At 54.5% G+C, this 20,028-nt stretch overlaps 1 long non-coding RNA gene across 1 annotated transcript; it reads right to left on the minus strand.

Annotated features, from left to right (window-relative positions):
- Positions 1-14,151: 14,151 nt before the first annotated feature.
- LOC119528520 lies at positions 14,152-19,718 on the minus strand. The gene is made up of 3 exons (XR_005215735.1): positions 19,625-19,718; positions 18,115-18,187; positions 14,152-14,189 (listed from the first exon to the last, which is right to left on the minus strand). It is a non-coding gene; the product is annotated as an uncharacterized LOC119528520 (long non-coding RNA).
- Between the last annotated feature and the right edge of the window lie 310 nt (positions 19,719-20,028).

Consider the following 20,028-nt stretch of genomic DNA (forward strand, 5'->3'; position numbering starts at 1 on the left):
CTGACCGCCTCTCTGCTCCTTCTCTTGCCCCCAAGGCTCCCTGACTCAGCCCTGAGGGGTGGGAGCAGACCGCCTGGGCAGCAGAGGGGCCGCAGCTGCCCGGGGAGCACCCCCTGCGCCTCCCGGGAGCATCTGCAGCACAGAACAGAGCGGCTCCGCGCGGGCTCCCACCTGAGCTCCACAGCACAAAGGGACATGCTTTCAGCATGGAAACCCAGCCCGGCTCCTAACACCTCTAAACGCCTTGAAATGAAGTAATTGCTCTTCTGCAATTATTTCAGTCAGTTTAACTAAGCCGCATGGGTGCTTTTTAAGAATCCTTCTTGGGTTTAAAATTCCACCCACGGGACCCCGGGGGTGGGGGCTCCGAGAGGGGCCTGGAGCTGCACCCCGCCTTGGCTTGCACCAGGCACGTGACTCAGCCGTGCCCCTCAGGGGTCCCAGGAGGGGGCTCTGACCACAAGTGGCCCTGCCCAGGGAGGCCACAGACTCTGTCATCAAGGAAACGGCTCACCTTGGAAGGCAGCGCCGAGCCCGGGGTCTGCATGGAGAGAAAGGCCTCGGGCCAGCCTGGCCTCGGGGGACAGCCATGAGGGCTCCTGCCACCCCGGTCTCCCCGGACCCCCAGGGTGTGCCTGCCGCCTGCCAGGCAGGGTTTGGGGACCCTCCTCACCACCCAGAGCCAGAAACCCGGTATCCCGCAGGCCCATGGACTCAGCTCTCTGAACAGGTGCCAGCCTGTGTGTCCCCTTCTCTCCACAGCCCAGCAGGCCCACTGACCCTCCCGAGGGAGACTCGGAGTGTGCGCATCTCTGCTGGAATTAATTAAGCTCCTACTGTGCACCCACCCCACTGAAGGGCTGGAGGTTCCTAGGGACGCTGGGGAGGCAGCGGCGGCCGGACGCCCCTCTATCCACAGGCAGCCCTGGGCGGGGGGTACCTGAAGAAAGCCCTGCAGCAGCCCCCAGGGCTCAGACACCCAGGGGACCCTCCCTGCTCCGCCTCTCCCAGCTTCCTGGCCTCAGCTTCTCTGCAGCTCCCCAAGGCCTCTGCCCCTCTTCTCACCCACGGCTTTCCCCTGAGCCCTCCAGGAGCTCCTGGCTCCCTGGGTAGCCCTCTTCTCAAAGCCCCGGCCCCGTGAGCCAGGACCCTCTCCTCCCCTACACCTGGGCTCATCCAGTGGGCCGCTGTGGGCGTGTCTCCTCCCTGGCTGTGAGGGCCGGAGGGCAGCACCAGCAGACTGGGGCATTCGTCCTGCTCAGCACAGGGCCTGGCCAGCAGCAGGCCCGAGAGAGGGGTCGTCCCTTCCCATCCACCGCGAGCCGCCCAGCCCGACTGGCAGGCCCTGCCCACGTGTCCCTGTAGAGGGGAGGATAACACAGTGGGGGAAAAGGCTAAAACAGCGGGGGGGGGTGTCGACTGCATCCCAGGAGGCTGAGTGTCCGCAGGGCATGTGGGCTGACTGTGTGCAAGGCGTGTGAGCTGACTGTGCACAGGACATGTGAGCTGACTGTGCGCAGGGCTTGTGTGCTGACTGTGTGCAGCTCCCCATCCTGGGGATTCTGAGTGTCTCCAGGGCTTGTGAGCTGACTGTGCGCAGGGCATGTGAGCTGACTGTGTGCAGCAACCCATCCTGGGGATTCTGAGTGTCTGCAGAGCGTGTGAGCTGATTGTGCACAGGGCATGTGAGATGACTGTGTGCAGGGCATGTGTGCTGACTGTGTGCAGCTCCCCATCCTGGGGACTCAGTGTCCGCAGGGTGTGTGAGCTGCCTGTGCACTCTGGGGGAGTAGCAGGGGAAGGAAAGGGGCAGACGGGGAAGAGGGGAAAGTGAATTACTTAGGCACCGCCTCCATTTCTGTATCGATTGAATGGGACGCGTCATCCCTGCCGGGCTCTCAGGCTCTCGCAAGGACCAGACAAGGGAATGCGGGGGACGGGCTCTCGGGGGGCGGCGGGGCGTCCATCCTCAGCAGACGCACCTGCCGTGTGGTTCTCTCGGGTCTTCCGGGGCCTGGGAGCAGCTCACCCGTGACCCGGGATGGTGCTGGGAAAACCAGCTTTGAACTTCAGGGGAAACTTCTGGCATCAGAAAACACCAAAAACAACCAAACCAAAACTAAAACCCACCCAAGACTGCCTAATGTCGGTGATTGCGGTGCTTCAAGAAGGATTTTGATCTAGGTGACCTTTTTTTCAAAAGAATCAATCTGAAAACCATTAAACAACATCTACGAGAAAGGTATGAAAAGATGAGCACAATTAGCAGAAGCCATTTAAGAGGCGTTGCCATCACGTCGTCCACTCCCAGGCCGGACCTTCAGGGCCGACGTCTTGCTGTGACGGTCAAGGACGGGCCTGGGCACTCGGTGCCGGCCGTGCACGGGACACTGAGTCACGGGCTTCAGAAGGGAGGTGGTGGACCCAGCCCGTTCCTCGGGAATGTCACCCCCCCACACACACACACTGCAGTCCTGCACTAGGTCAGGAAACTGAGGCGCTGACAGCTTAGGGCGTGTGCCTGGGGAGCAAGAAGCAGGCAGAACCCAGACGCCCGGGCTCGGGAGCCGGCCCTTCCCGATGTCCAGGAGCCCTCGCCTTCACTTCCCCCTCCCAGAGAGAGCAGCCCGATGCAGGGGGACCCCGTTCACACACACACACACACACACACACACACACCACTGCAAGAAGCATGTGTGGGCCTATGGGCCCTGCCTGGAAACCTGGAAGACAGAGCAGCAGGGCCCGGCTGGCCGCAGTCAGCACTGGGCAGGGGCCTCCCCGAGGCTGCGGCTGGTCAGCGGGCGGTGCTGGGGGTGCAGGAGCAGGTGCGTGGGTCTGGCCACCTGCCCCCCATCACCGCAGCCTTGGTGGGCACATCTGGGGCCGAGCAGAGCCAGACAGTGTCTCCTGCACAGCACAGAAGCTAAGCTCAGTCCCCCAACCTTCCCCAAATCCTCGGTGTCCCCCAAACCGAGGGCCCTCCAAAGCAGGAGTCTTGAAAAAGGGAAAGAGGCCACGTCAGTGACAAAAGGGAGGCCAGAGTAACACAGGTGATTCTAACATGAGAAGACACGGGGCACTTAACACTCCTGCCATAGTCCTCTTTTGCAGATGGGGAAACTGATGCACGGGGCACTGAGTGACTTTTGCACCGGGGACCCGTGGCTGGTGGTCAGCCACAGAGCCAGGCTTCTGTGGGCAGCGGGGATCCTCCCTCAGGATGGACGTGGTGGGCAGTGGGCATGATGTCCCGGGGTCCGTCCCGGGGGCTGTCTGGGAAGGTGGTGGGGGCGAGCCGGGTTGTGGGTGGCGTCCAAGACTGTGGCTAGTCCAGGAGGAGGAAAACAGGCTGTGCCTCAGCTCCCTCACCCCAAGACCTCACCAAGACGAGAGTGGGGTTGGTGTGGACTCAAGTGCTTGAATTATTTATTACGTGCTCAAATACTCGACCTTCCTCAGGAAGACAGAAGCCAGCAGCGAGCAGAATAAACACATCTCTCCAGCCAGGCTGCGCTGACCGGTGTGGTTGTCACTTCGATCTACGGTTCATTTTAAATCCACAATCCCGCCCTCTCAGCCGCCATCCTGCAGCTGTGTCCACCTCTTTTCTCCCCAAGGGGCACAGCCAGGCAGGACAGACGATTCTCCTCCAGAGCACGGCGACTTTTCGGTTTATTTGCTGCTGAGCAGTGTTTGCTGGGGGCCCGACGCCCGGGAGTAGGTGGGGGCCTCGTCCATCCAGGTGTCGGGCCCGAGAGACACCCCCCTGCCACGTGCTCTGGGCCCCCATAACAGCTCCTCATGCGCGGGACGCAGGTGGTTTTTATTTTCCTCGTCTTTCCTTGTGTTTCCCCACATTTCTGCAGTGGGAATGCTCATTTTTGGGATCGGAACACACACCAGATAGCATTCTGCAGGCCTTGCACGTTGGTCTCCCCTCATTTCCCCCCAGCCTCCCATCACGGAGCCCCTTTTCCTGCGACCAGGGTCTCTGCCCACTGGGGAGCGCCTCCCACCCACCAGGAAGATGCTTGCCTCTCTCTGGGTGCCCAGAGGGGCCGGGGGTGCTGGAGGACCCCTGCCCTCCCAGGACTTTGTGACCCAACACCCCAGGGGTCCTGCTCGGGCCTCCTCAGGGACCCCCCCCTCCGTGCTGCCCACCTGACCATCAGGGGCCTCCAGGGCCAGGCGCCCCCTCAGCTCCCCACCTGCGCCCCGTGCCCTGCACCTGTCCCGGCCTCCACCTGGGTTCTGCTTCCCCGGCCACGACCCGCGGATGACAGCACTGGGACGATCGCACCCTCGTTTGACGGGTGCTCACTGGAGGCAGCGAGGGGGCCTGGTGCCCGCGTTGGGGACGGGGCCTTTCCCAGATAAACACACAGACACACAGATACACACACTGACACAGATACACACACAGAGACACACAGAGACACACAGACACACAGATAAACACACAGAGACATACAGAGACACACTGACACACAGATACACACACAGACACACAGATAAACACACAGACACACAGATACACACACTGACACAGATACACACACACAGAGACACACACAGACACACTGACACACAGATACACACACACAGATAAACACACACAGATACACTGACACGGATACACACAGACACACTGACACACAGATACACACACAGACACACTGACACACAGATACACACACAGACACACAGATAAACACACTGACGCAGATACACACAGACACACAGATAAACACACACACAGACACATAGACACACAGATAAACACAGACACACACACAGACATACTGACACACAGATACACACACAGATACACACAGACACACACACAGACACACACGCAGACACACACAGATACAGACACACACAGACACATGCAGACACACAGACACACACACAGATACACACAGACACAGACACACAGACACAGAAATACACACATGGACACACAGAGACACACAGACACACAGATAAACACATAGACACACAGATACACACAGACACACAGATAAACACACAGACACACAGATACACACACTGACACACAGATACACACAGAGACACACAGACACACAGATACACACAGACACACAGACACACACACAGACACATACATAGACACACAGACATGCACATAGACACACAGATACACACAGACACACAGACACAGAGACACACACAGACACACAGATACACACAGACACAGACACAGAGACACACACAGACACACAGATAAACACACAGACACACAGACACACACACAGACATACAGACACACAAATATACACACAGACACACAGACATACAGACACACACAGGCACACAGATACACACGCACACACCCAGACGCATACAGACACGTACACAGGCACACACACTGACACACACAGGCACACACTCACACACAGACACACAGACACACACACACTGACACACCCCAGCCGGGAGAATCCCATCCCCCTGAGCCTCCCCTGCTCCTCGTGGGCCTGCCCGGGGCTCCTGGCACCTGCGTCCAGCCCCTGTGCCCCCCGAGGGCAGGGGTGTGCCCACCTCGGCCTGGGTAGACACCGGGACGTCCTCCCTGCTCCCGACTGCGGCCCCCGTCGTTCCAGCCCCACAGCTCGGCGGTCCCCCATTGCTCCTGGGCCGGGGCGTCGGGAACGAGACCACCCACCAGGTGGTCCCGGGGGCTGTGGGGGGCCGGCCTGGGAGGCCTTGGCAATGGTCAACCTTCCTGCTGGGCCTGGAGTCAAAGCCGCCTCCTTCCTTCCACGGTGCAGCCGCCCCTGCTCGCCCACTTGCTCATTCCCTCGTGCACCCTCTCGCACGCTCACACTATCTCTCCACAGTCATGGCCGCCGCGTGCGCACAGATGCACGAGGCACGGGCCTGCTCTCTCCCGGGCCCCAGCGCCATCCACGACTCCCCAGTGCCTTGACTCCCGCCCGTTCCCTCAGTCAACCCCAGATGAATATTGCCGGGTCCGTCCCCTGCGTTTCAATAGCTTTTTAGCCTAATCAAAAGCTTTGGCTTCCATGGACTGGATTTCAAAGGAGAAGGAAATAATATGCCATTAAAGTCACCGAGAAATTGATCATCCAATTTCCACGAGCCCTCGGGGCAGAGATGCCATCTACTGCTGAGCTAAATTTCCACCCTCATGCCGTCCGCTGGGTGTAAACTCCTGTCTAGCTGCCGCTTCGGGACGCTGGCGGGTGCAGCCGGCAAATGGATGTTTGAAGCTCTGGGAGCCCCGCATGGCCTCTCGCGTGCGGCGGGTCTAAGCCGACACACTTCCGTCCATTTCCTCCTGGTGAAGCCGGACACTCCCGTCGCGGCTCCGCCGGGCCGGGCCCTCCAGGAAGCTTGGAGGGAGGCGAAGGGCCCCCATCCCCGTGGATTCCAGACCCCGCCCTGCCCTCTGCCCCTGGCCCTCGGGGGCCGCTCCTGCTCCCCCTGGGATTTCCGAGGGTGGGGTCACTGGGGCAGCCTGGCCCCCGCCCTCGGCCCGGGGTCCTGAGCCGACTCCACCTTTCCAATCTGCCACCAGGATGACATTCTCTTCTACCCCTCGGGATCTGGGGTGCAGCCAGCGTTTTCACCTCTCCGTCCAGGCTGGTGATTCAGGTGCGTCCAGGTGCCCCAGCCACAGTCCGCAGCTCCCCAGTCTCCACAGAGCACCCCCTGGACACAGCTGTCACCCGGGGGGCAGCGTGGGGAGGCCTCCATGGCCACCTGTGACAGAAGCTTCCGGGCTCCCCTCCACCCGCTGGCACTCCGAGGGGCACCTGAATTTGGAGCTTCACGGCGGCTCGGCCCGGGCTGGGGCCAGGGCTGGGGGCTGGGGGAGAGGAGGCTGAGAAGGGGGCTGAGGCGCTGCCAAGCCCTGGAGGCCCGGCCCTGGGCCCGGGGTCAGCCATCGGGGGACCCACCCATCCCCTTTCACCCTAAAGCAAATGAAAACCTTGTGGGGTTGGCTGGTCCAGGAAGGTCAGCCGGGGCGTTGGAAGCAGAACCCAGCCCCTCTGTCCAGGGTCCCGGCCCTGCGTCCCACAGCCTGTGGGGAGAACGAGGCGGGGACGGAGTGACCCACCCACGAGGCAAACTTGGGTGCCTGGGTCCCGGGCCTGCAGCGTCCTCTTCTCCCGCCACCATTTTGCCTTCAGGCCACGAGGGTCCCACTGGCCGCTGCTTTCACTTAGTATGTCCCCTGCCTTCCGCATGGAGGGAAAAGAGGCAAGTCACATCGGGGAAATCAATTTCCACACAGCGCTGCTTCCCTGGCCCTGACCCCGCCCTGCCCCTCTCCGTGGCTGCCGAGGACCCCAGAGCCGCCCTAGGGGGACGAGGAGCCAGACGCAGGGGCCCGGCCTGGACGCAGGGAGACGTCGATCCCGCCCACGGCGCCCAGGCCCCGGCCCCGCAGCTGATCAAGATTTGCTTGTTCCATTGAGAAAAATGTGCAGGTGGATGACGGCGGGGTTCGCGCTCCAGGCCCCGCCCGGGATGCCAGGTGCTCGGCCACCGAGATCCTTGGTTTGGAAACTTACAGTGCGACAGTGGGGTTCTCTCCTGCCGACACGCTGGGGTTTGGGGTCCCCGTGATTCTCCAGCAGGTCGTGAGCTCCCTTGGGACAGGACCAGGCCCCTGCTCCCTCGGGGCCGCCTTCCCAGGACCTGGTGTCACATTCTGAGAACAGGGATGGAGACGGATTCCGTGTCTTATCAAATGAGGAAAAGCCGTGGGCTCCTTCCAATTGCACATGCACGGGAACGGGCTGTGGGTGCCGGCTCCGGGCAGGGAGGCCGCGGACCCTGGGGCCGTCACCTCGTGGTCTGGGGCCACGGGTAGCCCACCGCACCCTAACCGCCGAGACAGGCTGAGGCAGAAAACCAGGGAGTGCATTTGCAAGACCAGGAGAAGAGCAGTTATTGCCGAGGAAACCCTGTGGCCCCCACCACACCTCGGCGGCCGTTGTGCATCCTGCCTCGCGGTGGGAGGGGCGCGGGGACGCTGTCTCCCTCGGGGCGGTGACGACAGACATGTGCCGGAACGGGGAACAGACAAGGGGGCGCGTTCTGGGGCCCGAAGCTGCCGTCCGTGCGGCTGTCAGGGCTGCTCCCCGGGGGCTGGGCCCACCCCCCTGGTGTCGCAGTCACTGAGTCCCCACCTCAGGGCACAGGAGGGGAGAGGCTGGGCCTGCCTGGGGGGCTGCCTGCCAGGTGGGGGCGGCCACCCCCTCCAAGGGAGCGGGGAAAACGCAGACCCTGTTGGAGCCCGGGGCCCCTCCAGTTCCCACCTCACTCGCCCACCACCTTGGGCAGGCCAGGGGCGAGCACCCCAGCCGTAAAGCAGGAGGAAGACACCCTCCAGCGAGTGTCTGAACCTCTCTGTGCTTGTCCTTTCACCCTCCATTTCAGGGTCCCCACAGTGCTCTCTCCCCCGAGGTGGCTGGAGGCCGAAGGGGCTGAAACACGGAGACAGCCAGGCCCGGCCTCCAGCAGACGCTCGGTAAACACTCGCCAGCTGCTGGGCGGGTCGGGGTGCACCGCTCTCCATCCCGGGAGGTGCCCCACGTCCAGGAGTGAAGGAGGGTCACCTGCCCTCTTGGGGGACACTGGCTTTGGGGGAACTCCTGCTCTTGAGGGGCCACCTATTATCCTGGGGGCACCAGTTTCCCTCGGAGGGCCCCTGGACAGGGTTTGGGCTCTGGTGGTGGTAGGGCTGGGGTGCAGGGGTCTGGTGTGGGGTTCCGGGGGCCTGGCCCGAGCGTGGCTCCCACAGCCCCAGCCCCACCGCCAGGGAAGGTGCCCTGGAGGGAGCCCTGGGAGGACTGGGCAGCACCGGACACCAGGCCCCGCCACCCAGGGAGGCGCAGGGGCTCATCACGATGATTGTGGCCCTGGCCAAGGGCCCAGGCCATCTGCTCCCAGGGCCCGCCTCCGTGTGCCCCCCAAATTCTACTGCAGATTGTGCCAAACCTGCCCTGACACTCGGCCGAGGTGCCCCAAGCTCCCCAAAAGGCGGCTTTTCCCTCCCTGCCCTTCCCTCCCAACCCCCCTCACTGTGGAAAGGGAGAGACAGTGCATTTTTAAAGCTCGCCGTTTGCTTTTTCAAAAAGCTCTGGAAGTATAATTTTTTTGGATGAAATTTGGCAGCTGAAGTATTTTGTTTGCCTCTGGAGGGACCTCTCCAAAGAATGAAACGCGGTCGGGAGCCGGCTAAGGGGCTGTGCACGCAGCAGAGCACGCTGGGGAGAAAACCCACACGGCGTCCCCAGGGCCCCAGGTGGCCAGGATTGGGGGTCACCTCGGCCTGTTCCCGACCTGCTCCTCCTGCCCCGATCCCCGGTGGAGCAGGGCTCGCGTTGACCAAGGCCAAGGTGGGGTTCAAAGATGCCCCCCAGGCCTTGTCCCTGGGTGCCCCAGACAGCCCACCCCTTTCCAGCCTCCCCCCAGGCTGATATCTGCAAACACACTGGACACCCAGGAGAGGTAAGGAGACCTGCTCCCCAGCTTTTGGATTTCCAGCTTCCAGAGCCCTGAGAACGACGTGCCCATCGCCTTTGGCCACCAGCGGGTGCTGCTTTGTCACGGCCACCCCGTTCTCTACTCGGCCTCGTGTTACAGGTTCGGAGACACCAGTCGGGTGCTCACCTTGGCTCACAGAGCTGGAATTGGAATCCAGAGTCCCAGTCCCTTGCTGTGCCCCATCCACCCCATAAATCCAGAGGCTCTGAGAAACCCCTGCTGGCGAATGCCTGGCCCTGGGCCATCGTGTTGAGCAGATACATGGCCATACGGACCCTGCAATTGCCGCATTCATTTCTTCTTCCCCTTCGGTCACTCTGTATCAGTCAGCTATTGCTTCATAACAAACCACCCCCAAAACTTAGCAGTTTGCAACAATCATTTATTTAGTTTACTCAAGAGTGAAGGATCATGGCCAGTTTTATAAGCTGCTGCAGTCCTCAAGCCCAAGCTGCCCCGCCCAGTGGCAGGAGGTAGAGGGTCCTCAGAGACTCCTAGAAACCACAGCAGTGGCAAAATCCGTCTCCAGCTGCCTGGCATCTCGGTCACTCACTCAGTCGGGTCCCAGCCCTTCCTCCCCTCCCTTCACCCACTGCCCCTCTGCGTGGATGACCCCTCACTCTGCCGGCCACCCACTGTTCTGAACCTCAAGTGCCACTCCGGCAGCCAGTGAAAGGGGGGGCCTCCTGCCTCCCTGCCTGGCCCACCCACCCTGCAGGGTCACCCCCGGTCTTCTCTGGGTGGCTCCGAGTGCTGTTATATCCCAGGGCCGTGGGAGGGCCACGTCGGGAGGGGCGTGAGCGTGTCCTGTGGGGCACACCCAGCCAGGGAAGCCAGTCCTGGAAGTGCCCTAGAGGGTCTCTTCTGGGCAGCCCATTCTAGGACCATGAAATCTAGACTCAGCAGCAGTGGACTGGCCCACTGCGGCCTCGCAGCCACCCCTGCAACACCAGAGGGGCCCTGCTCCCGAGAACTCGATGGAGACCCCACCATGTTCTGCCCGGGGCCTGGGTGAGGGAGCAGTGATGCAGCAGGGGCACAGGGGGGCGACAGCTTCTTCCTCAGTATCGGGGCTGCCCTCGCATCACCCTTACTTCACAAGTAGGAAACTCCTCCCAGAGCCTCCGTGGAAGTCAGGGGACTCTGGTTGCAAGTGACAGAAACCCAAGCCAAACTGTCGTAAGCAAGACAGTGACTTCATTGACTCATGTAATGGAAAGACCAGTGAATGGCTAGTGTTCCAGTTTCTAATGCTGTCATTATGCAAAATACCAGAAATGGATTGGCTTTTATGAAGGGGGTTTATTTGGTTACAAAGTTACAGCCCTAAAGCCATAAAAATGTAGAATCTAAGGCATCAACAAGAGGATACCTTCACTGAAGAAAACCGATGGCGTCTGGAACACCTCTGTCAGCTGGGAAGGCACATGGCTGGCGTCTGCTCTGGGGTTCTGGTTTCAAAATGGGGTCCTCCAAAACGTCAGCATCAGCTTTCCACGGCTGTCTTCAAAATGTCTCCCTTGGCTGCAGCACCGAGCTCCTTCTGTCTGAGCTCTTATAGGACTCCAGTGGTTTAATTAAGACCCATGCTGAATGGGTAGGGCCGCACCTCCATGGAAATTATCCAATAGAAGTTATAACCTACAGTTGGGCGGAGCACATCTTCATGGAAGCAACCCAATCCAAAGGTTCCAACTTAATCAAGACTAAATACAACTGCGCCCACAAGACTGCACCAAAGAACATGGCACTTTGGGAGACATACTACATCCAAACTGGCACAACTAGCTTCAGGCACAGCAGGACCCAGGGGCTCTGTCTCTCCCCCTCCTGGCTGTGCCTCGATGGGAGGGGGGCTCCTGCTTCCTGGGGTGAAGAGCAGCAGCAGCTGTCTCTCTCTCTGGTGGGAGGCGAGTGCCCCCTTCCCAGTGCCTCAGCAAAGATCCCACACGGAGACCCCTAGTCCTTGGGGCGGGGCCACCCCTGACCCCACTTCCACCCACGGAAATGGCCAGGTCTTAGCAGTGCAGTCTGCCAAACAAGAGAAGAGAGCAGGAGGAGGGTGGGCTTCCCTAGAAAAGCCATGGTGCTCCTTCCAAAAACACAGAAGTGCCAGGTGGGTGTGTCCGAGCCCTGGTGGGAATCAGCAGGCACAAGATAAGACCGAGATGGCTTAAAGAAGGGGCTGTGTTCAAGGGTGCAGGAGAGTCAGAGAAACCAGCGGTGGGTAGGGGGGCATCCTGGGGCAGCCACACAGGCAGCCAAGACCACCCCAGGCCGGTCCCCGAGGGAGGCTGTTGTTGCAGCCGAGGAAGGGGACAGAGCACTGGAGCTGCTGCCTTTGGTGGAGAAACACGGGGAGCGAGGGATAAAGGCCCTGACCTCCAACCTCCCACCCTGTGACCTTCCACGGGGTGTCCCCTCGCTGGACACAGCCAGAAGCCCCTTGCATTATCCAGATGGGTCAGCCCTGGGGGAGGCGGCTGGAGGGGCCATGGGGGAATGGCCGGCACCCGGTCAAATCTCCACTGTGCAGCCAGAGGAAGCGAACTCAACAAGAAACACTCAGAACCTGCACAAAGGAACCCAGGCCCTCCTGAGAGACAGTGAGAAGACAGAGCGACTGCTGACGCGGGCATCCCACATCGCTAGCGACTCTCCCTCCCTCAGCACATCAATTTAAGGTGATTCCAACGAAAATTCCAACGAGCTTTTTTATGGAGGAGCTAGAGCTGACATCCAGGTTCATATGGAAAAATAAACACTACGGATAGCCAGGAAAACACTGAAAAGGAAGAGCTAGGGCAGGGGAACTATTTCCACCAGAGACAAAAATACCAGAACGGTCCTTTAATTAAAACAGCGAGCTACTGCTGTGTAGACAGGTGATGGTGGGGAAGGGAGGCCTGAGACAGACCCCACCGCACAGGGAGAGCAGCCTGTGGTCAAAGAGGTGTCTCCAAGCACAGCCACAACTGTGGTCTTTCGAATAAATGGTGCTGGGACAACTAGATCTCCATCTGGCATTTGGGAAAAGATAAAATTAGATCCACTTCTCACTCCATGCCCAGGAATAAACGCCACGTGGATCAGAGATATGATGTGGAAGATTTAAACATGCAAATACTAGAACCGAGCATGGGTGAATCACTCTACAACCAGAACATAGGGAAAAGCTTTCTGTGACTAAATATACAGACACAGTGGAAGAAAATACTGACAAACCTGTCTGTGCAAAAATCAATGAATTTTGCATGGCAAAAAAAACACACACACACACCCATGAGCAAAATTAAAAACAAATGACAAGTAAGAGAAAATATTTGGGACTTTTAATATCCCTAATATAAAAAGAGCTCTTAAAAGTTAAGAAATAAAACACAAAAAGCCTATAGAAAAGTGAGCAAAAACATGAGTGATTCAAAAAAAAGATAATAAAATTGGCCCTTCAGCACTGAAAAGTGTTCAGCTTCATTTGTAATAAGAGAAATGCAAATTGAAGCTACATTGAGATACCGTTTCTCACCCACCGGATTGGCAAAAGTTGAGAAGTCTGACAACCTGCCCTGCCGGTGGAACTATGGGGAAACAGACTCCCACAGACACTGCTGGTGGGGATGCAAAACGGTGCAAACTTCCTGGGGGGAAATGCAGCAACATCCAGCAAATCTACATACATAATTACCCTTCATTTTGGCAATTCCATTCCCGGTAATTTAACCTGAAGGTATACCCCAACAATCCATAAATACAGAGGCACAAGGTATGGATTAGAGCATTATTTGTAATTGCAAAATATTGGAAACTTACCTGTGCAATAGCAGGAAACAGGCTGAATAAACTGGCAAATGCACAGTGGAGCATTACGCAGCTGTAAAAAGGAACGAGGATGGTTGTGTGAGCTGATGTGGTGTGATTGCTAGACACACTGCACAAAGAAAGCCAGTGCAAACAGCATATACAGTGCACACACGTCACACCCTTTATGAATATGAAGGAAAAGTGAGATGCGCCTGCCGATTTTCAGAACAAGAAACACAGGAAGAAATCCCAAGAAAACAATTAAATTAGTTCCCTAGGAGAGGGCAGGGAGGAAGGGACACTTCTCTGATCACATCTTTTTGTGCAGATTAGATGTTTGGAAGCACATTGATGTTCTACATATTCAATCAAATTAAATTAATTAGGACAAGAATGGGGAAAATACAAAATTGAAAGCAAAGCAAATTTTAAAAAGTGAACCTAAATATATTTCAAATGAATACCATAAGCACACTGAAAACATAAAAGAAATAAAGAACTCACCCAAGTAACTTCTGGGCACAGTTTTTAACTAAATAGCCTCAGTCTGGGGTGAGGTCTGAGGGCAGCAATGAAGAAAAGTGCAAACAAATCTAGAATTCTTTTTAGCAGTTTCTTTTTCTCTTTTACAGTGTGTTTTAGTTTGCTAAAGCTGCCCAAATGCAATATACCAGAAACAGGTTGGTTTTTACAATGGGGATGTATTAACTTACAAGCTTACAGTTCTGAGGCCATGAAAATGTCCAAATTAAGGCATCGACAGGCAAAGCTTTCTCTCCTGCGGGACACTGTTATCAAGTTCCGACTTGGCGGGCCTGGGCCGGGGAACTGATCAGCCCCTAGGAAAGGTAGTGGGGCACGGGTGGTAGCGCCCTCCACGGCCCCCCGGGCCTGAGAAAGTGGAGCCGAATGCAGGCCCCATTTCCTCACCCCAAAGTACAACCGTTGGGGAGGGCTTGCCGGAGAAAAACCCCCCCCCGGTGCCTTACCCGCACCCTCCACCCTCTTCGTTACCGGAGCAACTCCCACCCCTTTTCAATCAACCTCCGCGCCCTCTCAGAACCAATCCAAGCCTTTAACCCCTACAGCTACCCCGCCCTCTAAACCGCCCGATATAAGCTTGTACTCTCCCCTAATAAACTCTCTTGGCTTCTTCACCCTCAAAGAAACGTGTCCCGCCTGTTCCTTCTCGCCGCCCTCCACACCTTGCACGCCACCGCCGGGGACCGGGCCCAGTCCCCCGCCTCGCCCTCGCCTCCGGGAAAGAGCCCCCGCCGCCGGTACCCTCAGAGCAACGCCGAGAGCCTAGGATTTAGCAACCGGCCGCCACCCCCCCCCCCCCCAGACGAGTCAACTGCGACCGCACTCTCCGAAGACTGGCTGCCGGCAACCCTCAGCTCCGCCGCCGCACGGTGACATCCGCTGGTGTCCCCCTTCTCTCCCGGTTCTGTTGCCTCCAGCTTCTGGCTTCGGTGGCTTCCCCCTGAGCTTCTGTGTGTTTCCTTGTCTTTCAGCTTCTTTCTGACTTTCTTCTCTGAATTTCATCTCTTAGCGTCTCTGGGGCTTTTTTCTGTCTTCTCTCTGTCTTTATCTTATGAAGGACTCTGGTAAGAGGAGGAAGCCCACCCCAAATGAGGTGGGTCACATCTCGACTTAAGATCCTACTCACCCATATATCCTCCTTACAAGGGTCCACACCCACAGGAATGGGTTAAATTTAAGAACACGATCTTCTCTGGGGTCCGTACAGCTTCAGACTATCACGCAGTGAAATGGCCAAGGCAATCCAAACACCATCGAGTATGTATTACAGGACTGAGTAAATGGGTAGATGTGTGATGTTTTGGAGCCCAACTCTGGAGTGGGGGAGGGCAAGGAAGCAGTCAGCTGGGAGGGGCTAGGATTGGAGGTTTGGTGGGAACTCTGGGCCCCTGGAATGTGATGGATATGCACATGTGTACATGAGGTGTGTGCCCATGTGGCTGCACGGGAACACACAGGTGTCTATATATGTGCATATCCTTCCTAGACATGCCTGCTGAGAGGCCTAAAGCCCTGTGGCTTTGATATTTGTTTCCCAGATCTTAGTTTTCAATACCACCCCCTACTCAAAGGAACCAGGGCTCCTTGGAAAAATGACTGGTTCTGGGTGGGGCAGGGAAAGTACGAGAGGAGCCTGGCCCATCTTATTATGTCAGAAAGCAAGGACGTGCTAAAAAAAAAAAAAAGTGCCATGTCACAAAGGCTCAGGAGCCAACTTGATGGGGCTCCCACTAGCAAAATCTGGAATGATTTGAGCACTGTTCTAGTTTGCTAATGCTGCCAGAAAGCAAAATACCAGAAATAGATTGGCTTTTATAAAGGGGGTTTATTTGGTTACACAGCTACAGTCTTAAGGCCATAAAGTGCCCAAGGTAACACATCAGCAATCGGGTACCTTCACTGGAGGATGGCCAATGGTGTCCGGAAAACCTCTGTTAGCTGGGAAGGCACATGGCTGGCATCTGTTCCAAAGCTCTGGTTTCAAAATGGCTTTCTCCCAGGATGTTCCTCTCTAGGCTGCAGTTCCTCAAAAATCTCACTCTTAGTTGCACTTGGGATATTTGTCCTCTCTCAGCTTCTCTGGAGCAAGAGTCTGCTTTCAACGGCCATCTTCAAACTGTCGCTCATCTGCAGCTCCTGTGCTTTCTTCTAAGTGTTCCTCTTGGCTGCTGCTCCTCTTCAAAACATCACTCACAGCTGCACTGAGTTCCCTCTGCCCGTCAGCTCATTTATATGGCTCCACTGATCAAGGCCCACCCTGAATGGGTGGGGCCACACCTCCATGGAAATATCTAATCAGAGTTATCACCTACAGCTGGGTGGGGCACATCTCCATGGAAACACTCAAAGAATTCCAATCTAATCAACACTAAAATGTCTGCCCCACAAGATTGCATGAAAGATAACGGTGCTGGGGGGACATAATACATTCAAACTGGCACAAGCACCAAAATAATTAAGTACAGTAGTGAAGTATAAACTATAAAAAAAAGGGATCCACAAGTACATACTGATGATAGAAAGATTGATAGATAGATAGATAGACAGAAATATAGATAATAGATGGTAAATAGAGGATAGAAACAGACAGAAAGATAGAGATGGATGATAGATATATGGATGATAGAGATAGATGATAGATAACAGATAATACATGCCAAGATAGATGATAGAAAGATAAAAAGATAGATAGAGATAGATGAGAGATATATAGATAATAGATAAATTGATAGGTAGGTAGATAGATAGATAGAATGATAGAAAATAGATGAGATAGAGATCTAGATGATAGATGATAGTGTTCCAGTTTGCTAAAGCTGCCACTATGCAAAATACCAGAAATGGATTGGCTTTTATAAAGGGGAATTATTAGGTTAAAAATTTACAGTTCTAAGGTCATAAAAGTGTCCATACTAAGGCCTCAACAACAGGATACCTTCAGTGAAGAATGCTCAATGGCGTCTGGAACACCTCTGCCAGCTGGGAAGGCACATGGCTGGCATCTGCTGGTCCTTTGCTCCCAGGTCCTGGTTTTAAAATGGGTTTCTCCAAAATGTCTCTGGGTTTCTGTCTCTCAGCTTCTCTCTCTCAGCCTCTGTGCATCCTTGCTTGTTCTCCCAGGACATTTCTCTCTAAGTGTCTGGGGGTCCTCTCTTAGCTTCTGCAGGGCAAACTCTGGGCTTCATCTCTTAGCTTAACATCTCCAAACATCTTTCTGTCTGCATCTCCAAGTGTCTTCAGGCATCTGAGTCTGTCTTGGCCCTTAGCTTCTCCCAGGGGCAAACTCTGGATTACATATCTTGACTTCTCTCCAAAATGTCTCTCTCAACTTCTCTTAAAGGACTCCAGTGATCTAATGAAGACCCACCCTGAACGGGCAGGGTAACACCTCCATGGAAATTATCTAATCAAAGGTCTCACCCACAGTTGGGTGGGTCACATCTCCATGGAAACAACCAAATCAAACATCCCACCCTAATCAAGAGACTAATAAGTCTGCCCTCACAAGACTGCATTAAAGAACATGGATTTTGTGGGGGACATAATAGATTCAAACCAGCATAGATAGATAATAGATGATAGAAAGATAGATGTATAGATAGATAATGGATAGATAGACGATAGATGGATAGATAGATGATAGAAAGATAGCTAGATAGACAATAGATTATAGATGGATAGATAGAAAGGTAGAGATAGATGACAGATATATAGATAACAGATACATAGATACATAGAATGATAGAAAATAGAAGAGATACATATCTAGATGATAGATAATAGATGGGTAGATAATAGATGATAGAAGGATGGATAGACAGAAAACAGATGACAGATTGATAGATGATAGAAAGATGGATAGATAGATAGACAGACAGATCACATACATAGATGGATGGATGATGAGGCAGGAGGGCTGTTACTTCAGTAGAAAGCTGAATGCCAACTGGCAAATGTGGAGGGAGTGTGGGGTTTAATATTATCATTTTGCAGCCATCCTGTTAAAAATCAGATCAGGCAAGAATCACCCATGGATGCTAAACTAGGGGGGGAGATTTTAATTTGGAGCAAGCTATTTGCATTATCTTAATGTGACTCTCTCAACACTGCTTTTAGTTGCAAGGATATAAAGAGTAATTAGAGAGCATGTTAATCAGACAGCTCCTCAAATGAGGGATCAAAAATAACATTCCCTGTGAGAGGCAGATGGACCCCACATACCTGTGGTTGTGATACCTGGAGAAGGACACAATATTGCCCATGTGGTGTGCAGCTGAGAATGTACATGCTGAACCTAATCAGGAGGAAACATCAGACAAACCCAAAATGAGCAGTGTTCTATTTTAAAAAGCACCGTGCTCTTAAAAATGTCAGTGACATAAAAGACAGACTATGGAAATGTTCCACATTAAAATAAACTAAAGAGACATGACAAATAAATGTAACAGCTGATCCCAGAGGAGAGCCTGTACTCGGGGAAGAAATGCTATGGAGGACATTATTGGATCAGTCAGCGAATTTGGAATGTGGACGGCAGATTGGTTAAGGGCATTGTAGCAACGTTGATCAGTTCACTGTGTTTATGTAAGAGAACTCCTCTATTCTTACAAAACATGCTGAAGAATTTAAGGGAAAGGTCTGTGATGCATGCAGCTCAATCTTAGATGGTTCAGAAATAAATTAGACTTGTAGAGCTAAAGAGACAGAGAGAAAGAGCAAATGATAAAATAAACTGGGTGGAATGTTAACAATAGTTTAATTGAGGTCAAAGGTATAGGGTATTCTTTGTGCTATTCTTATTCTTGCAACTTTTCTGTAGTTTGAAATTATTTCCAAATAAAGTATTTTTAAAAAGCCAACCCTGCTCCCCACTGCAGTGTCTAAGTGAAGAACACATCCATGCAAATCTCTGCTTTTTGCAAAAGTCCTATAAGGCAGCCACACACTCCACCCACCCACTAGCCCCTTCTGAGAAATCCTTCCAATAAATGATGTCCGAACACCCTACCATAATAATAATAAAACTTGTAAACTAATAATGGAACAATCTATCAGTAATAAACCCCTACTTGTGTACTGTACTTAACCGAGTACAAAGTCTTTACTAGTCCTAAGACAAGGGAAGAGGAGACTGAAGGTCAGAGAGGGCAGGTGCCTTGCAGAGGGCAGAGCCAAGGTCCCAGGTTTAAAGTCCATGTCCTTCACCTCGGGTCAGGCTCATCTGAGCCGGGTGTGTGCCTCCCTGCTGGCAGCTGTGCTCACAATGGAAAGGAAGAGGGTCAGGACCCATTGCTTCTGATAAGGCAGAGTGAGAAGTCCGGCACATCCTCTCCCCAAAAAGCAATGGTAAAACCAGGCAAAAGTGTCAAAAACAATCATTTCAGGGGTCTGGAAATTGAACAACATCATTCAACAAAGTGAAAGGCATCATCCATGGAAAACTACTAAACCTTGGGTAGAAGGCATGAAAAGTCAGTGGCATTTGTGCCTGGGATTGCCCCATCCCCAACCTCCACAAAGGTGACACCAGGAAAACCAGGAGCTTTGCTGCCAGTGGGGAAAGAAAACCACAGAACCCCATGGCCATCTGCGGTGATCTCAGTGGAACAAACTGGGAAGGCCAGGGGCTCAGCAAGCCCGAGTTTGTGGTTCATGTGGGGGCAAGCAACAGACTGGCAGATGAGCCAAAACTCAACAAGACTTAACAGGGAGATCCAGAAAGTGGGCTCACCACACATCGCTGGCTGAGTGAAAGGCTCTGCAGGTGTGCAGGACAGCACGGAGAAGGTCTGAGCTCTTTTTCACATCCTTTGATGCTCCTGATCTGTGTACACCTGAAGAAGAGATCCAAGAGGGCCCAGCATAAAGTAAAAGCTGGTAGACTTGAAAATGGTCTGAACTTTGAACACATTCCCCAACATACCCACTGACGGAGTGGGAGCCTTTCTGGATCATGGTGTTTGAGCAAAACTTCTGATCTATTATTGGCTCACCACTGAGCCAAGAAGAAATAGGGATGACCTCTGGGAAGCCAGACTTAAAACTAAGAACAAGCATCTAGAAGGCTGAATAGAGACATTGGCTGCATACTGCAGGGAAGACAGATTCCACTCAAGTCACAAGCTAACCTACAAA

This window comes from Choloepus didactylus, chromosome 3 (genome assembly GCF_015220235.1).
Source record: "Choloepus didactylus isolate mChoDid1 chromosome 3, mChoDid1.pri, whole genome shotgun sequence".
Classification (NCBI taxonomy): Eukaryota; Metazoa; Chordata; class Mammalia; order Pilosa; family Megalonychidae; genus Choloepus; species Choloepus didactylus.